The 12882-nt window shown below is 37.2% G+C and overlaps 1 protein-coding gene across 2 annotated transcripts in view; it reads right to left on the bottom strand.

Moving 5' to 3' along the window:
• PDE4D (phosphodiesterase 4D) overlaps positions 1-12882 on the bottom strand; it is a 1277424-nt gene that overhangs the window by 1190096 nt on the left and 74446 nt on the right. The window contains exon 1 of one of the 2 annotated variants that reach the window (XM_032850078.1): positions 4716-4732. The exons of the other annotated variant lie outside the window; for it this stretch is intronic. The gene's annotated coding sequence lies outside the window, so the exon portion shown is untranslated. Of the gene's footprint in view, positions 1-4715; positions 4733-12882 lie in introns of those variants that run through there. 2 annotated transcript variants of the gene reach the window in all.

The raw sequence follows: 12882 nt of genomic DNA, 5'->3' as shown, positions 1-12882 counted from the left end.
TTAGTTTTTACCAAACTGATGAGTATGAAATGGAATTGTTTTTACAGAATTTTTGTTTTAGCACAATCATTATTTTACTTTATAGTTTGTGTTTTAATGTCTTGTTTAAGAAATCCTTTCCTGTCCAGTGGTCAGAAAGATATTCTCATACTTTTTCTTCTAAAAATATAAATTCTTTATTTTCCCTTCACTTTTAAAGCTATACTTCATCTGGGATTTAATCTGTATTTGGTGTGAGGAAGGGATTTTCTTATGTTCATGCCCCCCACACAAATAATTACTTCTCCATTTATTGGATCCTTTCTACACTATTTTGTAATATATGCTCAGTCATACTTGGGCTTATTTCTGAACTTGGCATATTTATTTATTGCTACTCCAACATCCCAAAGTCTGATTTACCATACCATTTTGGTAATTCTTGGTATGTGGTATGGCTAACGTCCCTAACTTCTTTAACATTGTATTGATTACTACTGACCTTCAGGGCTTCATATAGACTTTAAAATCAACTTGTCAAATTTCCCCAAACAAACAAAACCACCTCTGTGAGAGTTTTTATTAGAATTTATAAACTAATATGGGAAGAAGTAAATCTTTACTATATTAAGTAATTCTACTGTAAGCATGGTCTATCTCTCAATTTACTTGGTTCTTTTTTGAATCTTAAATAAAAACTTTGTAATTTTATCTGTAAATGACTCCTTTTGTTAGATTTATTCCTACATGTTTCTACTTTTTGTGGATAGCTTCATGGTATCAGCTTCTAAACAGAACAGATTGTTTATTGATTGTATAGACAAACTTTATTTTATACCCAGCAATCTCTCTGAACTTTTGCATAATATCCACCAGGTTTTTGGTAAAGACTCTTTCCTATTTTGACAGTCCTATCTCAGTTAATGACAATTTCACTTCTTCTTACCAGTTATTTTTTTACTCACCATGCTGGCTAGGACAAGTTAAATATAAAGAGAGGTAGAGGCCATTCTCCTTCGGTTTCAGATGTAAATGAGTCATTTCTAATATAGGACTAGTAGCTATAAATTTCCATTATTTTAAAATACTGAGTTTTTTCTTCCTCAAGCCTACATTACCCTATTTACTAGTCTCTTGGAGCACCAGCTTTTGATTTTGTTCTATATTTTTATTAATATCTACTTCTTATTATTTCTTTTATTATACTTTGTTTGCTTTTTAAATCTTGACTTGGATGCTGAAATTATTAATTTTTAACCTTGTTTTGTTCTCTAATACAGGCATTTACAGATGAAACCTTTTGTTTCAGCCTTAACTACCATTTTTTTGCTTCCTATAAGTTTTGTTATGATTATTTTAGATAATATTACCATTCAGTTTTAAATATTTTTTAATTTCCTTTATGTTTTTTGCTTTGATTAATGATTTGTTTAGAATTATGTTTATTAATTTGAAAGTCTATATGGGATCTTTCTGGGTTTTTGCTTAAATTCTCAATTTCAGATATTATCTCTTTTCAGTTGTCCCTGTTCTCGCCTTCTAGAATGCCTACTAAATACTCACTTAATCTTCTTATTCTCTTTAACATGTATCTTAACTTCTCTTTCACATTTTGTTTCTCTTCAGCAAATTCTGATTGATATCTTCAAATTACATTGCAGTTGACTAATTCTCTCTTCCGCTGTTTCTAACTTGTTGTTTAACCCATTTGATAACATTTTTATTTCAATTACTGTATTTTTCACTTCCAGAATTTCTATTTGGGTCTTTATGCAAACCAACATTTTCTTACATTTATAATTTGGTTTTCATGTCTTAATCATTTTCAATATTCTTATTTTATACTCTATGTGACAATTCCATCATGTGAAAATATTAAATTCTAATCCTGCTCTTTGTTGTATTTTTTTTAATAAAGATTTTTATTTATTTATTTATTTGATAGATAGAGATCACAAGTATGCAGAGAGGCAGGCAGAGAGAGAGGAGGAAGTAGGCTCCCCGCTTGAGCAGAGAGCCCAATGTGGGGCTGGATCCCAGGACCCTGAGATCATGACCTGAACCGAAGGCAGAGGCTTTAACCCTCTGAGCCAACCAGGTGCCCCTCTTTATTGTATTTTATAACTCTTATTCATGCAGAATTTTTTCTTATACTTTATAAATTATGAGTTCATCTTTAGAAAGTAGTTATCCATAGGAAACCTGTAAAGCTTGATTTAATGACAATCTCCTTCCCAAGAAGTTTGTAACTGACTCTACCAGATATCTCAGATCTATCAGTGGCCTGGGTTAATTTCTTTTGGTTTATTTCTCAAGTTGTGATTCTTTTCCACACTATACAAATAATACAGATTTAAATTCCAAATCCAAATGAGGTGCAAATCCACAGTGGTGTGGCTTTGAAGGAAACATTTATTTCTAAGACACAGCTTTCTTACCCCTCCTGTGTGGATGGTGGATCTTTTTCCTAGAGCTTTCTATTAAAAAGTCCTAACTTTGTGCCAAAGATTTCTGTTATAAGCCATGGAGTCTCAGTTTTCATTTCATATCTCCAAATGGTTGTTAAAACTCAAGCCCTTGATTTAGATAGACTAGTTACATACTCCCAAGGGCAGCCATGGCATCAGTTCACATGTTTAACCTTTAGGTTTTTAATTTCATCTTTATTTCTGACCCATGGTGATGCCCTTATTTCAAGATCAAACATATGTGGGGGCACCTAGGTAGCTCAGTGGGTTAAAGCCTCTGCCTTCAGCTCAGGTCATGATCTCAGGGTCCTGGGATCGAGCCCTGCATCAGGCTCTCTGCTCAGCGGGGAGCCTGCTTCCCTCTCTCTCTCTCTCTGCCTGCCTCTGCCTACTTGTGATCTCTGTCAAATAAATAAATAAAATCTTAAAAAAAAAAAAAGATCAAACATATGTGAAAGAGATTGTTTATTTTACCTAGTATTTCTTTTTTTTTTAAGATTTTACTTATTTATTTGAAAGAGAGAGATCACAAGTAGGCAGAGAGAGAGAGAGAGGAGGAAGCAGGCTCTCTGCCAAGCAGAGAGCCCGATGCGGGACTCGATCCCAGGACTCTGGGATCATGACCTGAGCCGAAGGCAGAGGCTTAACCCACTGAGCCACCCAGGCGCCCTTACCTAGTATTTCTAAGCATTTGTACAATGCATGATATTAAGATTATCAGCCATGCTTCTAGAACTAAAGTAAAAAATAAGATCCTTTCTCTAGTGAAAATCAACTTAGAGCACAACTGACAAGACAAATCCTTTTTAGTTCCCATATCAGTAAACCATATATAATTAAGGTCCATACATAGCCCAAAGCTCCAATTACATAGAAACTTTTTTTTTTTTTAAGATTTTATTTATTTAACAGAGAGAGATCACAAGTGGGCAGAGAGGCAAGCAGAGAGAGAAAGAGAGAGAGGAGGAAGCAGGCTCCCTGCAGAGCAGAGAGCCCAATGTGGGACTCGATCCCAGGACCCTGAGATCATGACCTGAGCTGAAGGCAGAGGCTTAACCACTGAGCCACCCAGGTACCCCCAATTACATAGAAACTTTACACAGTACTTCACATAGATCCAACAGTCTTTCCATTTTCTGGACTCTCACAAGCTCTTCCAATCAATTTTGCTAGAATCTTTAAGCACATATCACTTTCCATATAAATTTTCTCTGCTTACTATCAACAAATTTCACTGGCTTTTCTTCCTTTTTTCTATTCATTCAAAACAGCTTTTCTAAGCACATGCTGTATTCTAGACACTGGGGATGTTGCCCAAAACAAAACTAAACCCTGGACCCACAGAGTTTAACTCTTAGAGCAGGGAAAATAATAAAAATAACAAATTAATACATATATTTTAGGTTAGAATAAAAATAAATCCATTTTGACCCACAAAAAGGCAATTTCACATAATTCCATCTAATAGAACATGACAGCTGGTGATAAGTGCTACAAAGAAGGCAGGTTAAATGGATAAAGGGTGATGGGGTGGTGTGGGTGTGCTACTTTAGGGTGCACAGCCACAAAAGACTTTCTTAGAAAGTGCTATTTCAAGAGAGATGGGAATGCCTGAAGAAGTAAGTAGTAAGGTTATCTGGAGGAAGAATGTTCTACTAACAGGGATATGTACTGTGGAAAAGTTCTGAGGAAGGAGTGGGTATGGCATATTCAAGGGACAGCAAGGAGATCAGAGGGTCCTGAGTGGAGTGAGTAAATGTGGTGCAAGATGAGGACAGACAGGGGCGAGGGGCAGGCCCAAGAATGCCATGGCAGCCGCAGTAAAAACTGTCTCACTCTTTGTGAGATGGGAAGCCCTTGGAAACCTTGGACAGAGGAATGGCAAAACCTGACCTGTATTTTCAGTGGTATGGAGGCCAGTCTCCAAGGAGCAGGATGGACATAAGAAGCTTAGTTGGGAGGCTACTGCATTCTCCCAGTTGGGAGACCATGGTATCTTAGACTCTAGTGGTAGCAACGGAAATATGAGGAGACGCTGGATACTCACAATTCTTTCATGATTCTTCTTTCTTTTTTATTTGTCTTTAATGTCTCATCCCTAATCCTCTGTCAAAAACATTGTGCCTGCCTGCTATCTGATTCCAACAAGAAACTTACAGATCATTTTAAATTAAGCACCTCCAAAATCGACATTTACTTGTTCCACAGCCTGATACATCTGCATTACCACTTATGTCTCTAATCACCCTCAAAACAATGGCACCATACCTGATCAAAGAAGAGCTGGCATTCACTATCAAGAAGCCTCACCCAAGAATGAGCATGCGGCTCCAAAGGCCACCAGTGAGCTTCTGCCTCTTTCTGAAGTCTCTGATGGGTGGGCTGAGCCTGAGCCACATACAGGAAAGGGCCACTCATGGCCAGCTGTGTTGCAAGGAGGCTCCTCTGAGCAAGAAACTCCTAAATCCAACCCTGCAGCCAGAACCCTTCCTTAGAAGTTTCTCTGCTTTGCAACTTCCCAAACAGGAAGTTGTCTAAGGGGGTTACAACCCTTTAGGGAGAAGCTGACCACAGCTTAATGGCATGTGAATGAAACTTCTGCAACTTCTGGCCACATTTCCCCCTCATACCCACACAGGGCTAGACGTGTTCTAGTAAACATATAGGACAAAGTACAAAGTAACTAGCTGGGCACGGTCTTAACACCAGGTCACCATGGCACGACAGAAATTAATTTTTTGTCTTTCAATGCAATGTGTCCATCAAAAGTAAAGCTTAAACATCTATAAAATATAGTCAGTCCAAGAGGGCAAGTAATCTCAAAATGATTTTTCAACATATCTAACATTAAAAAGGATCCTAAAATATAGCTTGCACACAATATGCTAAGGCAAGGATATGACATTAAAATGTTGCTAAAATTACTGCCCAGTTTCAAGAGTATAAGCTATACCCATACACTTATGATTTAACAACACAGAGCCCACATAGGGTCACACGTAACAGTATTAAAATGAATATTCAAAACTTATTTTCTGAAAAGGCACTTTACAAAGATACAGTAGGTATGCTTTTTTCTGGGGAAAAAAAAAAACAAAACACCTTCATTTGGACTACAAAATGGAATAAGAAAGCAGAAATCAAAATGCATTCATCACCCTGGTTCTTCCCCTACTTATAAATAAAGCAGAAATTACATGTTTTGGTATTTGAGAAAATTGAACTAGATCCGAAATGATGATATTTAAGACTACCAAGACAGAAAATTATAGCTTGAATTCAATCTGCTATCAAAAGCATTTATGATGCCAGATAATATAAGAGAAATTTAAAATAACTATCAAAAAGTCCAGTGATATAACCTTTCCTAGAATTTCATTGCTGAAAATCCTCTTCCGATAAAATTTCAAGGTTTCTTCCAGTAATTCTACACTCTGACCCGACTTTCTGAAAACCTACTTTTTCTGTAGATACTAACTTTACCACAAGACACAGTGATTCTTTGGAAAATTAGGCTCAACTTTCAGAGTTGTTCACAGGGTATCTGTGTTTAACTTACAAATTATTTTTCATTTTTCATAATTCTATGCAAATGATAAAACCACCACAGTACTGAAGGAAAAAACTTTGCTTTTTAAGTTTCAAAGTTCACTGCAGATAAAAGCACACTCTTCTGATGTGCTTAAGTCAGGTCCCCTTCCCTGGCCAATAAGGACTAGCATCTCTAGAAGCAGGGGAGGAAGTATCACCAGGAAGGCAATGGTCTGGATCTGGCTTGGCTCAAATAAGCAAAGATTGTGCAGAAGTGACCTGGGTCCCTGGGGCCTTCTCAATCTAGCATCTTGCAGTGTTTTCAAATATTTAGATAAATGAGATTTCAAAGCTAAAAATGTATGTATAGAGAATATGACAGTAACATACATTTTAAACAACAAAAAAAGTAGGCTTTTCTCACTTAAAAACGAAACATCCTCTTTTTAAAAATACCACTCCAGTTGAAAATCAACAATGACAATTTCAGAGCACAATTTATCTTTTTTTTTTTTTTTTTTTTTTTTGGTCAAACATCAGCTACAGGCTCACACCAGCTCATTTAGTTAGATTATTTCTAATGATGTTTCAAAATAGCTGAAGTTGTACTTAAAGAGAAGAGCTTTTGAAGTGTTTGATAAAGGAAAGACATAGGCTATGGGGAGAGTTGAAAGAGCTTTGAATATATGGTGATAGAACGGCAGGGAGCTGGACTGGTAATAGGACATCTAGAAATGAAGGACGCTGCGGCATTCCATTTTTAAGTTTTAAGATTGTACTTCCATGAAGAAGTGGAGAATTGGAGCAATATCTAAGAGCATAGGACCCAATTGGAAGAATAGGGGGTATATCCAACCCCTCTGAATTGCCCCTTCTCATCCTCATGGACTCCCTCCATCAGTAAATTTTAAATCATGTGTACGTCACTCCTAAACTCTATTTCATACCCCGTGCCACATTTCAGGGGCAAAGATAAATGAATGAGAGTGGCATCTGCCTCCTACTCCTGGGAACTTTTACTAGAGGGCTGAGCAGCCTAGCTCACTCATTGGTGGATTAAGTCAATGCTTTGAAAGTTCAATAATCACTGGACTGTAAAGAAACAACTCACCAGCAAATGGGTCACTATGAGTTATGGACAGCAACTGAAAGATCAAAGGATATTAGTTTCCACTGCCAATTTATCGAAACTAATAAGATGGCACACAGTTAACCAGAAAGTGCCCATGGTTCTGCTGAGAGCATCTGCTCTGCAGGTTTCAACCACTTAATTTTTAATCAGGGCTCCCACAGCACAGGCTCTTTGCACCTTACCCCAGAGATTCTGGGTAAATGCACTCTATTTTTAGATATTTTCACTCTTGACACAGGGATCCACAAATATGAAAGAACAAGTCATCCCTCAGGCATGCTAGAAGAGACAGTTGGTACTGTCTCTTCACTCTCACTCTGTGGTCTCTTTGCAAGCATTTAAAAAAGAACAATAGGCTGGAAATGTTTTCCTGCATTGGCCGTAAAGCGGGAATGTGTTAAAAGGATTTAGTCTGCTTTGCAACGTTAGATTAGCCATTTTTGGTAAATTGGAGGTACTTCAGAGTTCAGAGGCCACCTCAATTTTACCATCAAGAGCTATCCTATGAGAAAGAAAGGCAAATCTCAGGTAGTGTTTTTTATTAAAAGCACTATTATTACCATTCTAGCAAAAGAATTGATGAAGAGAAAAGGCACCAGTATGTTAATTAATATTATTAACTTATCTTTACAGATGTTCAGAGAATACCACTCACCTGACACGCCTGGAATTAATATTGAAGTCAAGAGTATTAAATCAAAAGGAGCCACATATATTGATGGTTTCCAAAATAATAATTCAGAATGGCCTTGTCAATATTTCAGAAACTATAAGGCCCACAGTAACCTGTAATAATGAACAAAATAAAAAGGAACCTGACTCAATGATAATTATTCACAGACCTATGGGTGTATGAAAGGTCTAATTTAGCAAAGCCATCGACATACTATACCTTGAGAATCTTCCATGCTTCTGAAAAGAATCATCAGTCAATCTTGATTCTTGAAAGAGTATGTCTTAGATAAAACTTTTTTTCCTATACCTTTCTAAAATTATTTCTTAGGTAGGCATGATAAGCAAACTGAGATGCCACCGAGATGCCCTAGTCATGCCCATTCATACATATGTCAGCATCCCCAGTTCCACAGAGAACACAACTGGAAATGTACTGGTCTCCAGATATTCAGTCAAAGATGCCGTCTTGTTCAGCCCAGCCCTGGGGTGCAGGTGAATCATTATTTATTCCAGTTTACACCTGAAGAAAGTGATTCCCAGAGAATCTGTGCTGTCAGAACTCATCTATCCTTCCAACTAAACCAAAAATAATTGTAATTAGTGACAACACATATGTTTTCTATTGTACCCTTCCATATACTCTTGCAATGATAACGTGATTGGGACTTCAAAGCCATCTAGTAATCCATGTACAGTATCATGTGTAAAATGATGGAGAATGCTTAAAGTGCAAGAAGCAGGAGGTACTTGTTAAAAATATGGAATATGTCATTGTGATATTTACACATAATCTGATTCAGCCAGCAATGAGATGTGCAGTCTCAGAAAAGTCATTTAATCTTGTTGCCTCAGGCTCCTAATCTGTGAAATGGGAACATTAATGGTATCTACATTGGTGGGTCCCTGCAAAGATTAAATGAAGGGAAAAACAGATTACACGAGAAAACATATTTGAAGCCTTAATGCAATACCTGACATTTAGTAAATGCTCAATATTAAAGCTATTCATACACAGGAAAACATTCATTAGCAGCCATTGTCTTTCTCATAGAAAATCTACTAAAGGGCACCTGGGTGGCTTGGTCAGTTAAGTGTCTACCTTTAGCTCAGGTCATGATCCCAGGGTCCTGGGATCAAGCCACACATTGGGCTCCCTGTTCAGCAGGGAGCCTGCTTCTCCCTCTGCTGCTTATCTTGCTTGTGCTCTCTTTCTCTCTGTCAAATAAATAAAATATTTTTTTAAAAAGAAAATCTACTAAAAATAGCATGGTTCGAACACCTCCTCCAAGAAGAGGAATGCTACCTCAACTTAAGCTTTGTTCCTGAACTGTCTCATATTTGCCCTTTCTTATTTTTGCAAGTTTAGTAATCACCCTGCTTGTCAGACCATGTCAACCAAGTTAGCTGAGATTAGAAAGAGCACACGTATTTCAACCTTATCAGCAGTAACTCATGAGAACCACTTAGAAATGGCAAGGAATCCCTCCTGTATATGTGATGATAACTGTTCATGATTAATTTTCCATTTCCTGAAAAACTTTCCAGTATCTCAAGATATTGGCCTTTGGAGTCAATGAGAAGTAGGTTCAAATCCTAACTCTGATGCTTACTAGTTGTATGACATGAGCAACTCACTTTTCTATGAGCCTCCATTTCCTCATTTATAAATACTTATAATTACACTATAGGAAGTCATCATAAGGGTTAAGAATTAAGTTCATAATAGCTCTTGATCAACATTATTATTATGGAGTTCCCAAAAGTAAGTTTGCTTTTGGCTATGACATATTCCTGAGTCAAGATAATACAAATACAATGTATTTTCTGACTTCACCTCAGCAAAGTAGTCTATACAACATACTTTCCAACCTGGCCTCTGGAAATAATTCCTCAAACACTGCTTCTGTACAAGTTTTTACATCTGTCCAATCTGATGCTATCACTTTGAATTATAATCCTGATTTTTAACAAGCTCATTATCTGTCTAGACACATTCACCGTTAAAGAGAGAGCTCACGATTTTAGTATTAGATTTGGAATCTTATAATTTAATTTTAGTCGATAAAAATCAGAGCAATTTCTCCCTCACATTTTTACTGAGCCTAAGTTACATGAAATCCCCAGAAAGTTAACGCCACTAGATTCTACCGTCACTCTAGTTAGCCAAAGCATTACTCTCCATTCTAAACTATTGCCAGAACCGACTATACATGCAGAGTTCCAAAATCACATGGTCATCACACCCCAAGAATATTATTTCCGACACCACCATCAGCTGTCCCGTTACTTCCACGGTTGAGGTATTTTTAAGATCATCTCATCAGAGGTGTGTAAAATCTTTAAAAGCAACATTTTCATTCCACTACTGGGTATTTATCGAAAGAATATAAAAACACTAATTTGAAAAGATATATGTACCCCTGTGTTTACTGCAGGATTATTTACAATAGTCAAATTATAGAAACAGTCCAAGTGTCCATCAATAGACGAATGGATGAAGAAGAGGTGGTAAATCTACACAATGGAGTATTTCTCAGCCATTAAAAAGAATGAAGCGTTGTTACTTCTAACAACACGGATGGAACTAGAGAGCATAATGCTAAACACAATAAGCCAGTTAGAGAAAGACAAATACTGTATGATTTCACACATACGTGCAAAATAAGAAACAAGACAAATGAACAAATCAAAAAAGAGACAAACCAACAATAAACACAAACAAAAAAGAGGCTCCTAAGTGTAGAGAACAAACTGATGGTTACCAGCGGGGAGGTGGGTAGGGGGATGCGTGAAACAAGTGAAGGGGATTCAGAGAATACTTATCATGATGAGCACTGTGTATAGAATTGTTGAATTGCTCTAGTGTACACCTAAGACTAATATAACACAATGTATTACGTATAACAGAATTAAAGAAAAAGTATACAATAAAAATTGTTAATGGGCATTCAAACACACACAAAAGAAAAGTATTTTAAAAAACATGTCTTTGAAGATTTAAGGGACAGATTAAAAAAATCAGAATTTACTTTATTTCATAAATGCTCACACTGTGACTTTATTTAAATTATAAAATCAGTAATCCTAAATACAAATGTCCCCAACCACCTGGAAATGTACTCTCAATTTGAATCTCGTGAATGTTTTAGAATAAATAACAGTCAGATAAACTACATTTATTCAGACACAGATTACATGAAAAACTTTCTAGTAAATACATTAGAAAGTATAAACAAAGCAAAACTGGCTCTCCCCTTAAGTAAATAATAATACATACCCATGATCAAGAGGATTAAAAAGCAACATATTTTGAATATGTGAACAGATACAGTGTGGACAAGACAGAGATAACTAAGGGGGCAGATTGCTAAATAAGGAAAGTCCATACTGACAGAGACAGAAATGGGCTTTCTTCTTGGGGAGCAAAACATACTGGGGTAGAAACAAAAAAGTTGATTTTTAAATTGCTTAACAACAGTATAGAGTCTATAACTCAGACAGAAAAGATGGCCAAGGAAAACTGAGTTTAATCCTACATGTTATGTGAAGGTGCTGTAGAATTTTAAGGGGGAAAAATAATAAACATAGTATTCAGGAAAGATTCTTCCATCTTCAAATCATTTCTACCTATTCTTAACTTTTCCTCACAAAATCTCCGTTGTTAAGGTGAAAGAGCTTTTGTTTTCTTTGTTATACAACAATTTCTGTGGCGTTCGCAATACTCAAACTATTTCTGAGTGCTTCATGCAAGACAAAAAAAATAGTATTAATTAAATTAAATTAATTAAATGAGTATTTTTAAAAAGTACAACCTTCATTCTTTGATGTATCTTTTAGTTTCTCTTGTTTCAAAACAAGTTCTTAGCATGCTCTGTGTCTGAAGGCATTTAGCACTTAGCTCCCTCATAAAATGACAAGGGACAGAAATAGACTGCGGCGATTTTGCATTACTTCTGTCACGTCCAGTGGACTGGAGAGTGAGGCCACGCTAGAGAAAGCGTTACTGCCAGCAAATGCTGAGAACGTTCAGCAGCTCCTGAGACAAAATGGGCATTTCTCTGTCGATATGGCCCCTCACCTCCACACAGTGTCTTCAGCAATCCCAGCTGCACAGGAATGCGGGTTGCCAAATACAGACACAATCTGTCCCCTCTCCTAAAATGAGGTTGATTCTCATTATTCTTAAGGAGTCACAGGCAAGCTGTTGGCAATTTGCTCAAGTGAAGAGCAAGCCATATTGAGTGGTTGCAACACTTCAGAACTCAGAGCACAGCATAAACCGACATGTGCCCACAGCCCCAGCTTACCGGCAGTTTCTGAACCTATCTAATAATAGCTGGGACAAAGGGAAGAATGCAGTGTGTCACACACACCTCACTGGCCAGGCCTGGCTTTTGCAATGCTGAACTAACGGAAAAAGGGGGCTCTTTAGTAACTCATTCCGTCCTCAGCGCTGTGTTACAAAACAGCACAACAGCCTGTTCCGGCTGCCCACAGTGATGGCGGCCTCACTCTGCTTCCTACACCTGTCCAGGGCAGCGGCTAAAGCAATGCTGTGTGTATTCACACCTGCAGGAAATAGCACACTCTGTGGAATGAAGCATTCACGCAATAAGAAAAATAAACAAAAAGACATGAATGGACGATTCATAAAAGAACAAAAATGGAGGCATCTGCGCGGCTCAGCCCAGTAAATGGTTGGACTCTTGATTTCAATTCAGGCCGTGATTTCAGGGAGAGATGGAGCCCCGCCTCACTCCACTCTGGGCATGGAGCCTAGTTAAGATTTCCTTCACTTGCCCCCCCTTCCCCACCCCTACTCTCTCAGGCTCATACCCTCTAAAACAAAAAAGAACAAAAGTGATTTCTCAAAAATATATGAGAAAAAGTTTGGCCTCTCTAATATAATAAGACCACAAAATGAAACAAAACAAAGAACCACTTTCCCATTAAAGGTGATCAATATTTTTTAAAAAGTTAAAGAAATACATACTCGTTGCTGGTGAATTTGCAATGATTTTGGAATGTTCATTTACTGGTGGAGAGAGGAAATAAGGTCACAAACTTGAGAAACAGTTCACCAACAGTTACATTTAC

The sequence above is a fragment of the Lontra canadensis genome, unplaced genomic scaffold (genome assembly GCF_010015895.1).
Source record: "Lontra canadensis isolate GAN:19392208 unplaced genomic scaffold, GSC_riverotter_1.0 scaffold4, whole genome shotgun sequence".
Lineage (NCBI taxonomy): Eukaryota > Metazoa > Chordata > Mammalia > Carnivora > Mustelidae > Lontra > Lontra canadensis.
The sequence above is the reverse complement of the archived record's forward strand: the minus strand, read 5'-3'. Positions and strand labels throughout refer to the sequence as shown.